The 19515-nt window shown below is 46.7% G+C and overlaps 1 protein-coding gene across 2 annotated transcripts in view; it reads right to left on the bottom strand.

The window, feature by feature from the left end:
• LOC133133941 (glucocorticoid receptor-like) overlaps positions 1 to 19515 on the bottom strand; it is a 68216-nt gene that overhangs the window by 20432 nt on the left and 28269 nt on the right. The gene's annotated exons all lie outside the window — the stretch shown is intronic.

Genomic DNA, 19515 nt, shown 5'->3' with positions numbered 1-19515 from the left:
AGGGCAGTGGTCTAGTCGGGGGGGAGGGGGGAGGGGGGAGGTTATTCAGCCTAAGACGGAGCACTGGTTGACTGCGGACCTTGTGCTCGACAGGTTTAGGCAGGAAGGAGAGGACTGAGAAAGGTTGGTAGTTCTGTACAGGCACTGGGTTCACAGGGGTTTTTAATGAGAGGAAGTGATACAGGTCCTCCGACCACAGACAGGCCTCGTCGTTTGATGGAGAACATTAAACAGACAGGATATAAAAGGGTGGATGTCTAGAGTAATGGATGGAAGAGGGGGGAAGAGAGAGAGAGAGAGAGAGAGAGAGAGAGAGAGAAGGGAGTTAACAGAACACTACCACCACCACCAAAAAAATGAAAGAAAATAGTTTTTGACCCCGCATTGGTTTTTGTCCACTCGGGTTATATTTTCTATGGAGACAAAACTCAACGTAAATGCATAACAATATGAACTGTGTGGTTAACCTCGTGTAGTTAAAGCTGGCAGTACAGACACAGGTATGCACTGGACATTCTTTAATACATTTTTCAAATTTTTCCCCGTTTTCTCCCACTTTGGTTGCCGATCGTATCCATTCCGATTGGCCTCGTTGCTGTGGAAACACCACCACGGCCCCCGTCTCGGCAGCCCGGGAGGACACGCCTTCGACCAGCCGCACCCCCGCACCCCGCAGGGCAGGGCAGGGCATCCCGCACACGCCAAGCCCACAGCCCCCGCCGGGTCCCTCCCCCGCCCCGTCAGGACCGGGGGGGCCGAACCCCAGACCTTCGCGTGCAACTGGAAGGAAACGACGCCTGCATCAAGGACCGCTGCTTTAGCCACGCACCGCAGCGGCACCGCACTGGACATCCTTAAATAATGCACGGGAGCGGAAACATTAGGTGTACGGTCCTTTTACAGCCGAGTAGGGTTACAGTACACGGGGAAGCCTTCTGCAGCTTCACAGAAAATAACAAGCGCAAAATCGTGTTTTTCTAAATACACTCTCAACGAGCAAAACATTGTAAATGATGTTATTCTGGCCCACACAAAGCTGACATTATCCTTCGGGTTTTTTTTACAGAGAATGGCCACAAAACCTTTGACTGCAGTTTTGAAAAGGTGGTTTCTGTAGTCTTTTTGGTGTATTTGAAAGATGAACCGTAATAATTATTTCTATCTAATTCATAAAACTATCTTTCACTTTGAGAGTTACAGTATAAATTTGACAGTTCAAGGTACCCCCCCCCCCCGCCGCCCCCATGATGAGTGTGCAGACCCGGCCTCCACATTTAAAACTGTACACCATGGATGAACCAAGTATCCATTCTGAACAAATGTGGGGGGGTGGAGATGGGGAAAATCAGCTAAAGGTAAGAGGACTTATTAAGGAAGTGAGGGTAGCTAGGATGTGAACAAGCAGCCCAGTGACAGCATTATGAATGAGCACTGGTGCATCCTGGGACACATTTCAGTACTTCCTGCTAGGGTCAGTGTGCAAGGGGGAGCGCAGGACAGCTGCACTGCAGAGCAGAGGGACAACAAAACCACTTTCACACGCCCCTGTGCTTTCACCCACCCGGATAGGAGTGTGAAGGCACATCAAATGTCCTTCCTGTTAGCACTTCCAAAAGTGCAATAACATAAACTGTAGGAACATATCTGTCTACGATCCATCCATCTATCAATCTACTGTAGCCTGCTTATTCCTGATCTATCCATCTATCAATCTACTATAGCCTGCTTATTCCTGATCCATCCATCTATCAATCGACTGTAGCCTGCTTATTCCTGATCTATCCATCTATCAATCTACTGTAGCCTGCTTATTCCAGATCTATCCATCTATCAATCTACTATAGCTTGCTTATTCCTGATCTATCCATCTATCAATCTACTATAGCCTGCTTATTCCTGATCTATCCATCTATCAATCTACTGTAGCCTGCTTATTCCTGATCCATCCATCTATCAATCTACTGGAGCCTGCTTATTCCTGATCTATCCATCTATCAATCGACTGTAGCCTGCTTATTCCTGATCTATCCATCTATCAATCTACTATCGCCTGCTTATTCCTGATCTATCCATCTATCAATCTACTGGAGCCTGCTTATTCCTGATCTATCCATCTATCAATCTACTATCGCCTGCTTATTCCTGATCTATCCATCTATCAATCTACTGTAGCCTGCTTATTCCTGATCTATCCATCTATCAATCTACTGGAGCCCGCTTATTCCTGGCCAGAGTCGTGGGGGTGCTGGAGCATATCCCAGCATGCACAGGGTGAGGTGCAAGAATACACCCTGGACAGGTTTCCATTGCTGGGCCCACACACACACACCGGGCAAATTTGAGTCTCCAATTAGCCCAACCTGCATGCCTGTGGGCTGTAATTAGCACTTCCAAAAGTGCAGTGCAATAGAGGAATACATCTGTCTGTGATCCATCCATCTAACAATCTAGCCAGCTTTCCTGCTTTTTTTGGCCCGGGTTGTGGGTGCTAGAGCATATCCCAGCATGCACAGGGTGAGAGGCAGGAATACACCCCGGACAGGTTGGCGATCCACCGCAGGGCACGGCCCACATACCATTCAGTCACACATTCACACAACGGCCAATTTAGAGCCTCCAGGTATGCCTACTGCATGACTCCGGACTGTATTTCTATTTATTATTTATTTTTTATTTCACCAGGTTAAGTCTCACTGAGATTAAAAGCCCTTTTAATTCACAAGATACGTGCGGTTTTGCCCTTTGAAAAGTGCAGCGGTACGGGAATATGAGCGTACGTTCGCATACGGTCCTCAGAGAGGTGCGCGCTCAGCACGCCCGCGGTGAGGTGTGGAAAGGAGGTCATGTTTGTGTACTTTATTACCCACCCACACGTGTCAGGTAAGACGGGATCAGGACAAGAGCTCAGCAGCGCGAACGTGACGGTCACAGAGAGTACGAGTCATCCCGTGGCAGCTGAGAGGGAGTCGTTCTGGCACTGCTGCTCTTCTCCGAACGAGGACAGAGTCTGCGCATTCCTGTCCGTACTTACATTCACATTCCCCGACTCCGCCAGATTTTATTTATTTTTTTTACGGTCCCTCGAGCCGTCAAAGACGTTATTCGGGGTGGTCAGTGTTCAATCGAGGTCAGTACATACGGGTGAGGACGTGAAATCGCACAGCGTCACACTGCACTTCCCGGTCCGGCCAGCAGGCGGCGCCCGACTTACAGTCTCTCTCTCTCTCTCTCTTTCTCCCTCCCTCCCTCCCTCCCTCCCTCCCTCCGCTCCGGGGCACTCTGTGGCTCCCGGGCCCAGCGCGGTGGAGTGGTTAGGCCTCGGAGAGATCGCAGGAGGAGGCGGGCGAACCCTCGAAACGGCTGGCTGTTACATCACGTGAACCGACCGGCACGCTGCGAGAGCAGGAATGTGGACCGGTGGGTTCCAACACGCGGACGTTTAAAAAAAACAAAAAAAAAAAACACCACCCTTTTTTCTCCCCAGATCAGCGCTCCCATTCTGCGGCTACGATGCCTCTTATACACTGTCTGCCTGCCCCCTTACCCTACATCCCACCCCACCACACCCCACCCCACCCCACCCCACCCACGGCCCTCCAGATAAGACGGACGGCAGCGCCAGGTTACCTCCTCTGAACGGGCGCTATCGTATGCGGAGCAAGGAGCCCCTCTCCAGACAGACTCGTCTATCTGGCGACTTCACCCCGAGCGGTTACTCATTTGCCAGGCAAACGTCCTTATCCAGGGTGACCTCATTAGCGGCAGTCAGCTTAGCGTGATAAAGGGCACAGCAGCTCACCGGGGGAAAGCCGGGCTGGACGCCCGCGGCCGCGAACGCGCGCGGCTCCTGAACTCAAACACGGCGCAGCTGCCCACAGCGCGTTATGTAACGCGCACATCAAACCGTATCAAAATAACAACCCAATAAAACATATCAGGCCCTGGCGTGCCAACGGAGCTATTCCAGCACATTACAGTCATGTTAGGAGAAGATTTATTTCATCGCAGAAGCGTAATTTTTCAGCTCTGACTTAACCGCTGTAAGCCACCGTCGTTCCCTTTGCGTTAGCACCGCTAAGCTAACCGCCCACGGCGCGGTCGCGAAACGTTTCGGCCGGGCTGGAAACGCACGCAGCTCATTGTCTGCAGACAATTTGTGTAGCGCTATATATCTTATTTATGTCCTGTCAAACTGCATTAGCCTACGTTTTCATACCGGTGCCCCAACCCACAAAATCTTACAGCCCAAGTCTTAAATAACACAGGAAGATCCTGGAGTTGTTCTTTGTGTTGAAAACTGCACAAAAACGCGTACGACTGCGTATCGACGCACGCACGCACACACACACACACACACACACACACACACAGGTGAACAATTAATGGGATTCTTGAATGGAGAAATAAAGCAAAGAGAAAGGACCACTGTTTGTTTTGTTTTTGCTTAATATATAAATTCATAATACTGCTATCACCAGGCACTGCAGGTAACAGTGACTGTTCCACCTCCTCCTCCTTCTCCTCCTTCTCCTCCACCTCCTCCACCTCCTTTCTGGACCCCGCTCTTTTTGGCCATTTGTGGATCTTGCAGCCAGCTGGACAGAGTCAGGCCAGGCCCTGTGCCAGATTCGTTTATGTAACGGAGACCGAAGATAACTTGTTTTTACAGTCACTTCTTCTGAGAGCACTTGTTTTTTACCCAAACACTTCTAATCAGACACAATCTATTACTTTTGCACGCTATGCGATAGATATATCATTGGAATAATATCTTTGTGTTGACCCATCATATTTTGTATTTTTGCGCTGTATTTTCAGGCATTACCTTATCTATATACTTCTAGGTATTTACGACTCCATTACACACAGCATAATAATTGATTTGTCATTCCAAGTAGCAGTTTTCCCCTTCCCCGTTTGGTTTCAAATCTGCGGTTAACTGCTGACAGCTTTTCACCCGACACATCCGCCGATCTGCTGACAGGGCTCCTGAAACAGGTTCAGCCTCAAACGATGCAAATATCATTTAAAGAAAAAAAGCAGAGCGCTTTCCTTACAGTTTACATTCCTAGCCCTTTCTGCCTTCCGCTTACTTCAGACAGAGCCAGAGAGGGTAACACAGAGAGCGGGGCAGGTCAGAAACTGAACGACACGGCCCAAACTGACTGCTCTGATAGACGTATCTCTACCTAATAAAGTGTCACCGATTTTACCAATCTCTGGTGGTGGCCAAAAAGTTCCATTTTGGTTTCATCAGTCCTTCAATTGTGTATTGAGGCCCTAACGAGTAAATCACCAGGGTCTGGGCCTTAGTAATCATCTTTTTTAAAAGTAACGAAGAATAATCCAAAAGGGTTCCCAAAAGTTTTGCACAGGGCCCTTTTCCTTTTCTATATAATTTATAAACAGTAAAATATGAAAATCAAAAGCAATCCTGCTTTAAAATTTGCAGAAAGGTCTCATGTTTAACATTTATCATTTAGAGCTGGGGTGTCAAACTGAATTCCCAAGGGGCCGCAGTGTCTGCAGGTTCTTGAGGTTTCCTTTCAATCAGCTGCCAATTACGGCCTTGAGAACAAGGCGTGTGGATTCTTTAGCCAATCGATGACTAAAATGGACCACAGGTTCTGAGAACAACCCGAAAACCAGCAGACACTGTGGCCCTCCAGGACAGGAGTCTGACACCTGTGATTTAGAGTTTGCGTTCAATCATCAAAGACATTTAAACTAGAGGTCTCATTTGCACCCAACTCTACATTTAGCTTTCCCTTTCATAATAAACCTGTTAGTATCAGTGCTAATCGGTAGCAATCACTGAAATGATATGGAAGCTCTGGAAGAATACAGGCCAATTGAGCCTTCTCCTCAATCATGAGCAAAGTAGGTTAGCACCCATTCCCAGCCTTGTGTGCATGTCATTTATATCTCTGCCCCACAAAATTCAAACAGCCCCTGAAGAAAAATAAAACAAGGAACATCACAGAGCCGTATTAAGCAGTCGTGATAAAGGGATAGCTGGGTAGTGTACAGACGCAATTCTTCAGCTCGTGAATGTAGAGCTTTTCACAAGCCCTCTCTGTACACAAGTTAATTTACAAGTGAATTTAGTGTTGGGCCTCACCCACAAATATCCTCACACCTTTTCCCCGTTAAAATCTGAGGGAGATTTTTCCAGGGCCGTACACCTTTTTACAGACCAATATACAACGGAAGGATTAATTTAATCACAAGAGAAGTTGCCACTTCAGCTAAACCGCTAACCGTGGAACTGCAGGGGAACATACTTTGAGAAATGCCTTTTTCAGTAAAAAAAAAAACAAAAAAAAAAAAAACACAAAAATATTTCGGCTCCTTAATGGACACCCCTCCTCGCTGTGAATAGCGCCAGAGACCCATAACTTATGGCTCTTTATGATTGGCTGTCCAGTGCGCTAGCACCGTCTACACACCGGCCACACACGTGACAAGTGAAAGGCTGAACAAGAGAAGGTCAAGACATCTGGCCCGATTAAGGAAATATCCTGTGACCTTTCGCAGAGGAAAAAGTTGGACGTTCAGCGGACATTTTTTATGTGTTTCTCCGGGCCTTTCTGGAAGGCCTTCTGGGCTGCTGTAAAGGCATAAATCTGAGGTCATTTCCCTCTGGTGGGCCGGGGAGGAGGGCCTCACGGAGACGTCCCGAGAGGAAGTCTCCACTCACGAGTATAAATAGTGCTTGAATGCGAACCTCCCTTCAAGTACTGCAGAGTTACTTGAGGAGACTCGCCCCAACGTGCACCACAGCACCAGAGGGGGCGCTCTCTCACTGTCTCTCTCGGTTTCGGTTTTCTAGAACGGTGTCAGAGGAAAGAGCCTCTGGACAGACCCTAACGTTTCACTCCCTCCTACGTGTCCCTCCCCCACAACCCCAAATGTGCCACAACTTGGGCGCCGTCTCTCCTGTATCAGATTTCGGTGTGCGTTACTGTGTCTAGGGTCCGGGCTACAGCCCGGGCAGGGAAAAGGACAAATCACTGTGCGGACGAAGAGAAGAAGAGCCGGGATCTGTCCGTTGTGACCGATCCGTTTTCAAAACACGCTGCAATCGTGAGAGTCCTAAAAGGGGGGGGGGGGGGGAGGGGGTAATGGTACATGGTCAACCCTGTCACACTGCTCCCCTACAGCCAAACCCTGCTGACTGCACTGGTCTGTGACATCATGCACTTCCCATTTTCATTCTGAAGTGCGTTCTGGGAGTTGGAGTCCAGGTGGCTCTGCTCCCTGGCTGTGTCCTCTCTTGGCAGTTCCAAGGGAGGGGAGAGGCTGTTATATAACGGTCACATCACCGCGAGAGCTGTTCCGCCCCTGCTCCCTCTCCACCAATCACGTCCCTCGGTGCGCAGACGGTACAAAGGAGGTCATGCAGAGCACGGATTATCTGATTCATCCACCCGGAGACAAGCGCGCGCAGATACACACACACACACACACACCCATGTAGACACAGAAATATACAGGCAGGCTCACAGGAATACAAACACACACACAGAAATACACATGCACACAATGACACATAAATAAACACAGAGACGCAGACACGAACATACAGAAAAACACAAACGCATACACAGAAAACACACACACACACACACAGACACACACAGAAATGCATGCACGCAAACGCACGCACGCACACACACACAAACATACACACAGACATATACACACACACACACACACACACACACACACACACACAGACAGACAGACAGACAGACACAGACACAGAAACACACACACTGACAGACACAGCTCGCGCACACGCGCACACAGGACCCCACGGCCAGGAGAGACATTAGAGAGCTCAGCTCATGTGATGCAGGGGGACAGAGCACAGAGGGCCTCTCCAACACGCGCGGCTCTACAAAGCCAGCTAACGGTGACAGCGCCGCCAATCGCAAAGCCCTTTCGCAACACATTCCAGCTTCCTCAAACTGCGCGCACAAGACGCCATTCCTCCTTCTCCTCCCCCGACACGCAACCCCTCCACTCATACAAAGAACACAAGGAGATTCTCATTACCATGCCAGTTCCCCTGATCCCACAAACTAAACACAGGACACACACTTTTACTCACAAAAGGCTCGGTCCTGGATGGGCCCAGTTTTCTAATTAATCGCTCTCCCCCTGGGCCGTATTATTAAGAGGCCCTTTCATTGGGACTGAATAGTGGGCAATTGTCTCTGTTCAGCTGTAACTGTTATATATATATACATATATACATAAATATATATATATATATACCTGCCCTGGAGCAGACGAGCAGCTGAATATGGGCCAGTCACGTGCAGTGGAGGAGGACCAGAGAGCCTCGCTTGTAGCCTCCGAGTAAAAAAAAACCTAAAAGCCTTATCACAGGGATTAATCACAAGCAAGGCATTAGGTCGGGTCTGATACTCCTGCACCTCGCAAACGTAGCTCCGCACTGCTGCGCCGGGTTACAGCAGACTCAGACGCGGCCAGGTTCACACTTAAAGCAGTGAGCCGTAAAGGCAAGAGTAAACAGCCTGGAGTGTGAGCCTGTGTGTGCAAACACACCGACCGAATGCTGCAGCCGAGGGTTAACGCCGTGTAACGATGAATAACTGCAGATGCAGGACGAACACTGGCAAATGGAACAATCGAGAGAGCTGGAACTGTGCAGACAATCAGACCAGTTAGAACTTGCACAACCAATCAGAAGAGCCGGAACTGCGAAGCCAGCAGAAGAGTTAGAACTCCATAACCAATCAGAAGTGCTAGAACTGAATAACCAATCAGAAAAGAAGGAACTTTTTAGCCACACAAAAGTTAAAACTTCATAGCCAATCAGAGGAGTGGGAACTCCATAACCAATCACAGATAGTGCTGCATAACCAAATGAAAAAGCTGAAACTGCAAGACAAAGGTCATTACCCAGAGGGGTGTTGTTTGGAGCATTTTGGCATTTGGGGAAATGTGTGTTTGAGCACTGGCACTGAAGCCTGCTACACAGGCCATCAAGGAAATGTGAATGAAGGGAAAGTTTACAGCGGTATACTTAGTCAGGGACTTATGGCTGTGTTTCAGCAGCGAGTGTTTTTAAATCAGCACCAAAGAATGTTTTAATTAAATCCAGAGATCCGGCCCGATCCCCGCTGCGCGAAAAATCACAATCGCAAATTTTCAGAGGACAGATCGTCGTGATCAGGCCCAGACGCAGTCTCTACGACTGACTCATCAAAGGCTTTAAAAAAAACGACGACAACACCCTCCACACAACACCATCCTGGTTCAAAGGCAACACAAAACAAAGAGTCCGATGATGACATCTGGAGCGGTGACTAAGCGCAGTAATGCTGCCCACAGCTGAGAGGGGATGTGTGAGGACAAACGCCGAGCCATCACGGCGCAGGAAGCCCAAACCGCCAGCTCCGGCCATTTCGAGGGCACCGTGCGGCGTGTACCGGGGGGGTCCTGCCCCACCCCTGGGTCACGCACCCCGCCCGACACCTCAGGAGAGCCAGGGTGCAATAAACCGCCCCCAGAGACAGTCACGCAACGCACACATTTGTGACGGGCATTCTCAGGCCGTCCCCGTCAAAGAATGTCACGGATGAGCCGAAACGGAAGTTGGAGCAGCACGAGCGATAGGGTGCACATATGAGTAAAACTGATCTTCTGGGGGGGGTTTTTGAAGGGATTTGACTGACGGTAAATGAGGAGGGGGGCGTCAAATGAGGATGCGCGCCACTGACGTAAAAGGATATTGATTGGAGGGTGAATGGAAAATGAATCAACGTACACGCCCACTGGTACGCGATGACACGGAAAAATCCAGTCATGGATGGGAGAAGCCTTTTATGTGAGTGCAAAAATTTCAGAACAAGGAAAGGAGATGCTCCTGCAGATTACATTATGCCAGAAACCAAACTGGGCAAACCGAGCCAGTTAGCTGCAAGTCACATTAGGATGGCAAATGTAAAACTGCAAGTTGTTTATGGTGCTTCTGCTTTTGATGTAAGCCAGGTGTAACTCGGAAAGGTTTGTCAAGGCGCCCAGAACACTGCATAAGTACAGACGTATTTACCCAGAGGCATGATGAACACTCCCTTAAAAGGCAGGTGCGATACCTTCTGACTGGATTCAAAAAGTGTTCAGAGCGACATTCGAATCGAGAAACCATACCGTACCATACGATTTAAGAAACAAAAATATATAAAGACACTGGATTCTTGCTACGTGTGTGAGAACACGGTGCTTAAACCAACAAAACATCAGCATTATGAAAAGCAAAAGAAAAACAACAACCAATGTCGAGGGAAGAAAAAAAAAAAACAGCTGTATTGGCTTTCTGCTGATAGGCTGTTATAACAACAACCAGGATTGAAGTTTTTACCTTTTCCCCGCAAGCATTTCTCATGCCTCTGAGGTTTAGAAGTTCACAACGATGTCAGTTACATTTGGGGCAACGTTGGCTCAGGAGGTGAGGGCAGTCTGGCAGTCGGAGGGTTGCCGGTTCGATCCCGCCCTGGATGTGTCGAAGCGTCCCTGAGCAAGACACCTAACCCCCCAAATGCTCCTGACAAGGGTGCCCTGTATGGCAGCCAATCGCCGTTGGTGTGTGTATGAATGGGTGAATGAGAAGCATTGTACAGTGCTTTGGATAAAGGCCATATCAACACCAACCATTTACCATTAAAATTGACCAAAAACTGATAAGCAGCATAAGAGAGAAGTGGAAAAGATTCTTACCTTACTAAAGGTAAATAGCTGACCATCACAATGGCTTATCAATGAGCATAGCTGTGGTTACCAGCTTGCTATTTCATGCAAATGATAAGAGCTGAATCCTCATATTCTCCCGGTTTTGGGAAACTCCACGGACAAGCAGAACAATGCATTTTCAGGGCCTTTAAGGAATAGCAGACGCTCTACTGAAAATAGGTAATATATTAAAGGTTACTGTTGATTTATCCTTCATTAACCTTCATAAGCAGGATTTGTGACTGGCAGACTTCCTGAACTCAAACGCCTCAGCTACCATAAAGTCTAAATTTGGGCAGAGGTCTAGCATTAGGATGGAGGCATTAGTGCAGCTTTCAGACCGCCCGCGTGAGGTGAACAACACTTTATCCTCTCAACCCTGTTTGAAAAATATTATGTTTCCAAAACATCCTCTGTAATTCAAGTTTTGGCAAAGAATGGCAGGAACAAACATGGGGATTGAGGGAGCACAGCTTAATGTAGTAGTAGTAGTAGTAGTAGTAGTAGTCGTAAGTAAATACCCATCTGCAGGTTTGCTACAAATTTCATGGATGTACAAAACCCAGAAACAAAAAGTTTCAATTTGGAGCTTAACCCTTTCAGACATGAAAATATGACACGATTAGAATGTTCTTAACTGAACATTCTAATGCTGATGTAAGAATTGGTAATGGAAAGCAATGGAAAGAAAGTTCTAGAACACAGACTTAAAATTCCGAGAAAGAATGCTCTTCAAAGGGTTAAAAAAAAAAAGAGAAGAAATCCATTCCAGCCCAGTAGGTCAACAGCAGTCTTTGTGCGCCAGAGAGAGCTTTTTATTCCCTCTGGAGAGGCTCTGGAGGAAGTGTAAAAAGTGAAAGCTGGCCTCACACCAAGCAGAGCAAGGCCTCGGTGTGGAGTAATGCCCAGGGGAAACCCAGCAGACCTGCTAATGCCTACCTGTCACATGACCCTGACAGCACTGGTGTCAGATTGAAAAGTGACCCCCCCCCCACCCACATTGGAGAGTCACCCACAGGCTGGTTTTCTATTATAAAAAACGCCACAAAGCAGACAGAAGTATGCAAACAGTGTGGTGCTAAGAAAGTCATGTTCTAAGAAATGTCCGTTCCTGGGACCGCAGAAACTCCAACTAGGCTCGATCATAACCAGAGTACAAGAGTGCCATTCCTGGAAACTGGGCTGATGCTTACCATGTGTTGTTGATGACTGCATTGGCTTAAATGTTCTTCTACACATTTCGAGAACATTGCACACAACAGTGTGAGTACCGGGGCCCTGTACAGTAGCTAGGTTAAAAGGACAGACGACATGAGAGTCGATTCTGCAGAGTCATGCCGCAGCAAGATGAATACCAAAGAAGAAGAGTACCACAGAGAGAGAGGGGGGGGGGGGAGGGGGGGGAAGGGAAAGTTCCTGCTGCAACTCATTGAACGGTTAACATTTTAAACCAAGCCAGTGAGTCAAAACTATTTTGGATAAACACCGGGCAAAAAAACAAGTGTGGTCTGGGGCACTTATCTTAACCCTTGTATTGTCTTATGGGTCAAAATGACCCACGACTATGTTTAACAGCAGAGAAAACCCCCCTAAATGTTATTTTTTGAGCTTAAAGGTTGATTAAAGGTCTTAAATTTGCCATCATTTCTATCACGGTAGCTTTGCTAGCCGCTGTTGACAGTATCCCACGCAGCCCATGGCGAACACAGGCGTGCTGTTTACAGGACGAGCAGCCCTGATAGCGCTGTGTACAATAGCTCTGCCAGCTAACCGATATCCCACATCCAGAGGCTGCGTATGAACAGATTAATAGTGTTCATTCACAATTATACATGTATGAAAGGAAATACACTCGGTGTGCACATTATTAGGTATTCTAGACCTATTTCTTTTTTTACTTTAGTCTTCTGCTGCTGTGGCCTATCCACTTAGAGGTTTGACACGTTGTGGCGTTCAGAGATCCTCTTCGTCATGCCACTGTTGTAATGTGTGGTTATTTGCATTACTGTCACCTTCCTGTCAGCTTCGACCAGACTGGCCCTTCTCCTCTGACCTCTATTATTAACGAGGCGTTTCTGGAGGCAGAACTGCAGCTCACTGGATGTTTTTAGTTTTTCGCACCATTCTTTGCAAACTCTAGAGACTGTTGTGTGTGAAAATCCCAGATCAGTAGTTTTTATGCATTGCACTGCTGCCACACGACTGGCTGATTAGATGATCGCATGAATAAGTTGTGTTCCTAATAAAGTGCTAAATGATTGTATCTTCTCATATTTTGTACTAGTATGTAATTTATTACATGTTATTATTAGCGTTATTATTCCGTGTAGGCATGGAAGACACTCGTCACTTCAGAAAAGTTATTCTACATTCTTCAAGAGGGGGAGGATCGCATGAGCTGTACAGCCTGCAGCTCTTGAGAGAAATTCTTGATAATTTCTAAAAAAGTAGGGGCCACACACCAATCACGGCCACCGATGGCCACACACAACACCTCCTCCTCAACACCTCCCACCAACACACCGTGACATCACGGAGTGAGTCTCTCACGCGGAGCGAGTCTCTCACGCTGTCCGTCATTAGTGGCTGCAAAGACATTCAGTTGATATTTCTGCTGTAGAAGCTGGGCACCTATGCACCCGAAAAGAGACAGACGAGACCCACCTTTAGCCTCTCCTGCTTTCCAGCAGCTTTAGCCTCTCCTGCTTTCCAGCAGCTGCAGACTGTGGAGCTGACGCTATCCTGTGCCTCTCTAAGAACAGATTGTAAAAGTTCCTGAAATCAAGAGCATCTTCCATGACTACATTAATAATACTAGATGTATTAGAATAAAATAGAAGACAATACATAGTTTATTGCCTTTTATATACTTATACTTGTGAATTAACGCAATTAATCTGATCAGATTCTGGAAAAAATACAAGCTGCTGTGGAGCTATCTGAAGTGTATTTATTTACATTAGACCAAAAACACCAGCCACTGTAAAGCCAGCTCATCTGCAAAACTTATATTTTAACCATAAATTAAATATCATAAAAAAGATCCTTCATTGCACCTAAAATAATCTGTGTCAACAGAAAATAGGTTTCACACCTTACAACAAGGTTAATGAATTGGCAATAATTAAAGCAGTTGTCAACATGAATTAATGATGGACAAATACAGCACAAAATTAACTTTTCATTGTTTAATGCATTTGTAAACAACTAACGTACTTCTTACATGTACATTTGCAAACCGTAGGATGAACTTCTAATTAGTTAACCATTAATATTAAGTGACTTCTTCATTCCATTAATTAATGATGTACAAATACATTGACAGAGCTGTATAAATTAACTTTGCAGTAGTATTTGGTTAACAACTACATCAGTTCATGCCAATTCATGGAACCTTATTGCTTAGTGCTACCATCCTAAAAACCCCAGGAAGTGCACTATGCCTTACACAGACGCGCCGTGTTTTACAGCACTATTTTTAAAATCACTAACAGCTTGGCCATTTTCAGTTATAGGCTATTCTGTTCTCAGGAGCCCTAATGGCGCTCACAGGCCTTACCCCCTAAATGCACTGTTTCAGGAAGTAACTAATCAAAATCCTTTTACTGCGTCGGCCAACCCGACGACTTGTTCATTAAAAGCATTTCCACAACCCAGTTTCAGGTCATCGCTCATTCTTCCTCCTTCCCCACTGCATACCCTGGTATTGACTCAATAACCCAGAACAGAGCAGAACTCTCCAGTCACAAGAATTAAACACAGAAAAGAACATGGAGAAGGCAGCCTGGTTTACCATAAAACAAAAGGGCATACAGTGCATCCGGAAAGTATTCACAGCGCTTCACTTTTCCCACATTTTGTTATGGTACAGCCTTATTCCAAAATGGAATAAATTCATTTTTTTCCTCCAAATTCTACACACAACACCCCATAATGACAACATGGAAGAAGTCTTTTTGAAATTAAGAAATCTAAGAAACTAAGAAATCACATGTACATAAGTATTCACAGCCTTTGCCATGAAGCTCAAAATTGAGCTCAGGTGCATCCTGTTTCCACTGATCAACCTTGAGATGTTTCTACAGCTTAATTGGAGTCCACCTGTGGTAAATTCAGTTGATTGGACATGATTTTGAAAGGCACACACCTGTCTATATAAGGTCACACAGTTGACAGTGCATGTCGGAGCACAAACTAAGCATGAAGTCAAAGGAATTGTCTGTAGACCTCCGAGACAGGATTGTCTCGAGGCACAAATCTGGGGAAGGGTACAGAAACATTTCTGCTGCTTTGAAGGTCCCAATGAGCACAGTGGCCTCCATCATCCGTAAATGGAAGAAGTTCGGAACCACCAGGACTCTTCCTAGAGCTGGCCGCCCGTCTAAACTGAGCAATCGGGGGAGAAGGGCCTTAGTCAGGGAGGTGACCAAGAACCCGATGGTCACTCTCTGTCAGAGCTCCAGCGTTCCTCTGTGGAGAGAGGAGAACCTTCCAGAAGGACAACCATCTCTGCAGCAATCCACCAATCAGGCCTGTATGGTAGAGTGGCCTGACGGAAGCCATTCCTTAGTAAAAGGCACATGGCAGCCAGTCTGGAGTTTGCCAAAAGGCACCTGAAGAACTCTCAGACCATGAGAAACAAAATTCTCTGGTCTGATGAGACAAAGTTTGAACTCTTTGGCGTGAATGCCAGACATCATGTCTGGAGGAAACCAGGCACCGCTCATCACCTGGCCAATACCATCCCTACAGTGAAGCAATGTGGGAAAAGGGAAGCGCTGTGAATACTTTCCGGATGCACTGTATATATGACGTCTCTCATTAACAAGGCATTTCTGTCTGCAGAACTGCTGCTCACTGGATTTTCATTTATTAGGAGATCAGCAGTTTCTGAGATACTCAAACCAACCTGACTGGCACCAACAGTCATTCCACAGTCAAAGTCACTTAGATCAAAAATGTTCTTCATTCTGATCATTCATGTGAACATTAACTGAAACTTCTGACCTGTATCTACATGATCGTATGCATTGCACTGCTGCCACACAATTGGCTCATGAGATAATCACATGAGTAAGTAGATGTAAAGTGCTCAGTGAATGTGTATGTATATATATATATATGTGTGTGTGTGTGTGTGTGTGTGTGCATTTGTTGTACTAGTCCAGGCAGTAATGGCTGTGGACACAGTGAGCTCAGTATGGGGGCAAGGCGAGAGTGCAGCGTGGGCACAGGTCACATGGTGCCGGCCCAGCCGGCGGCATTAACATTTCATGGCCCTGACGCGGTAAACCTCGATTTGCTCCCCCGCTGATTGGATTGGCTCGCGACGCGTCTTTAACGGTAAAACAGACAGATGAGCGGCGCACTGGAGCGCGGGGCCACATCTTCCCCGCCCGCGTTATCGGATTACCGCTAATTCACCACTCATCAACACCCACTCTGCTTAACCCTTTCAGGCACCGTCGCATCACAAACACGGATCACACTTCACAAACACGGGTCACACTTCACAATAAGGGCACAGGAATAGGCATTATCTAATGTATCCTAGTTGTTAACATGCATTGACGTACAAATACATTAAGCATGAAATTTACTTTCATTAGTCAATGTACAATGCCTAGATATGCACTTTTTGAGAGCAATTCAAAGGTTCCAATACAATACATATACAAGCTCAGTAAAGAGTGGGAAAGTATTTGAATTCAAAACAATTACGTATTTGACCCAGGTCTGGCCTCCTCAACCAGCCACTTTGGCAGAAACCCACTCACTCAGAGGTCCTGTTCGACTCTAAATATCTAGTTGTCTGGTAAAGCAGTGAACTCGGCTGGTGACAGCACACCAGCCACTGCGGCCAGAGGATTAAAAAAAAAAATCCTGCCCTGGGTACACTGCTGATCATCACGGTCAACCATTCAGAGGAAGAGGCTTGCATAAATATTTAAAACACACGCTACTTTATTGGCCCATTCTTCTGAAATGAATACATTCCATTCCGGATCACATTACAGTTATTTATCTGACGCTTTTATCCAAAGCCACTTACAGTTGATTAGACTAAGTAGGGGCCAATCCCCGCTGGAGCAAAAATGGGGTTAAGGGCCTTGGCTCAAGGGCCCAACTGCTGTACGGATCTACCCTTTCTACTTTGGGGCTTGAACGAGCAACCTTCCAGGTCCCCAGTCATGTACCTTCGGCAGGAGACTGCAGGCTGCTGAGTAAACATCCCAAGCCAACACAGAAGGGAGAAAAAAGCCCCAGCAGGTACGTCACTTAAGCGTGGCCGAGCCGGGAACCCAACGACCGCCTTCCTCCACTCTGCAGTTGCAATTACACGCCTGAACGAGAAGGAGTCATTTACTAAATTCCTGGATTGTTGCCATGTTTAAACTCTAGAGAAACAAAATGGGGAGGCTCTGGGCACTGATAAGCACAAACTTCCTCCCAGGTTCTGCGCTAACTGCTAACAGCTAACGAGTGCACACTTACAGTGGTGCTGCACGGTGAGTCAGCATTTTGGCTCAGAGGTGCTAGTATTTCACAACTTTTTCAAAGTTTATTTATTACTTACTTGCAATGTAAAACTTGCATTCCAAAATGATTCATGTCTGTATTAATTACCTGTACAGACTTGAAACTTCATAAATAACAAGTCTCACTGGGCCTATAAGTTTGACCCGATTTTTAAAAATGATGTTCATTTAACCAGATATAGGCTAGGTCAACTGAGAATTCAAGTCTCTTTTTGCAGTGATGACTAGGGCGCACTGTCTGAGATTTCTACAATGCAAAAAGAAAGAAACCTTTCCACTTGTGCGATAAACCTAGATTTTGAATTACTGTTCTTTCAATCTGAATGATAAGAAAACTTTGCTAAAGTAATAAAAAATAAAAGTATAAAGTCCACTCAAATTTCAACATGAGACTTATTGCGCAAAACAAAATAAAAATTGTGCAACCTGGCAGAGCGCAGTTTGGCGGCCAATCGATGGTGGCAGAAATGCAGGCTGTGATAAGCTTGTGCGGTTCAGCTAGTTAGCAGCAGAGTGTGCAGGGCTGCACAACATCACGCGCATTACCTCACCAGAGAACAACCGCAGAGCGTTTTTTATAATGTACTTCCTGTCGCGCTTGGGAAGCCGACGGTACAGTACACCTGTTTTCACAAAACCCTTTCAGCTGCTTCGGGTCTACTGGACTTTTTTTTCTTACATTTTATCGGGGTGTCGCGAATCGGTTCATGTCGGTATTCGCTCAATATTCAATCCGTTCTTTGCCAGCGCTGCATTTTCATGGTTGTGTGAATAAAGCACCTTTTCATTTAATTAGACAGAATAGGAAAGAAAATGGCCATTAACCAGGAAAGAGTACGGGGGGGAAAAAAGGCTCTGGCAGCAGCGGGAGGGAGGGAGGGAGAAAGATAAGAGTCGAGAGAGAGAAAGAGAGAGAAAGAGAGAAAGAGCGAGAGGGAGAGAGGGAGAGAAGCAGCAGAGCCGATCATCAAGCCATGGAGAGTGTGGTGTGCTATGTGCTAATCTCACAAGCGTAACAAGATTTACTTTACCTACAGTACCCTCCTCCATTCTGCTGACTGAGAGAGTCTCAGAGCCACTGTAAACAAACCTGACAGAGTCTGATAGAGAGAGAGAGAGAGAGAGAGAAAGGGGGGAGAGGAAAAGGGAGAACAGGAGATAGAGGGAAAGAGGTGGAAAAGCGAGAGAGAGGGGGAAAGAGAGACAGAGAGGAAAGGGCAAAAGAGAGAAGAGAGGGGAAAAGAGACAGAGGAAAGAGGAAGAGGGGACAAGGAAAGAAAAGAGGTGGGGGGATAGAGGCACGGAGGAAGAGTGAGGGAGAGAGAGAGGAAGAGGAAGAAAGAGAGTGAGGGGGAAGGAGAGAGAGGAAGAGGGAGAAAGAGTGAGGGAAGGAGACAAAACAAGTGAGAGAGATAGAGGAGGGAGGTTGAGAGAGAAGAGGGAGAGAAAAGGGCAGAGGCAGGTAAGAGGAAAGCACAGCGAAAGAGAAACAGATGTAGATATGAAAGCAGACTGCAGACGCGCGTGAGAGACGCAGTGCACACGCGGTAACAGTAACCCGCGGTAACTCCGGGGAACCGAGCGACCCTGCACATCCACACGCTCCGGCTCAGACTCATTCCTCACGTCTGTGGGAGAGCTTCTTCCTGCCCGTCAACCTGGTGCACTTCAGCCATTTTGTTTCTCTGACATCCATTCACTTCAGTTCACCCTGGAAAGCCACCGATCGCAAAGGGCAGAAAATGCAAGTCTATTCGCCCACTGTTATGTAGGTCAGTATTTTAAGCGTGAGACTTTGTCAAATATCACGTACATTTTTGTGAAAAACTGGAATCTCTTTCAGTGCGCAAAAAATATTTTGGTCGAACAGCACTCGAATGCGTGTGTGTGTGTGTGTGTGTGTGTGTGTGTTTGTTTGTGTGCAGACTGTATGTGTATCTGTGTGTGTGTGTATCTGTGTGTGTGTGTTTGTTTGTGTGCAGACTGTATGTGTATCTGTGTGTGTGTGTGTGTGTGTGTGTGTGTGTGTGTGTGTGTGTGTGTGTGTGTGCGTGTGTGTGTGCGTGCGCGCGTGTATGCATTCAAACACTATGGTTGAAATGTTTGACTTAGCATGTCGATGCCCTTGAACAACCGCAGATCAGTTTCGGTGGCGACACACCACTTGATTAACGGACTGCTGCTAAACAGAAGGTTGTCAGTTCTGTTCCTG

This window comes from Conger conger, chromosome 7 (genome assembly GCF_963514075.1).
Source record: "Conger conger chromosome 7, fConCon1.1, whole genome shotgun sequence".
Lineage (NCBI taxonomy): Eukaryota > Metazoa > Chordata > Actinopteri > Anguilliformes > Congridae > Conger > Conger conger.
Note: the sequence above shows the minus strand (reverse complement) of the source record. Positions and strands in the feature narration are given on the sequence as shown.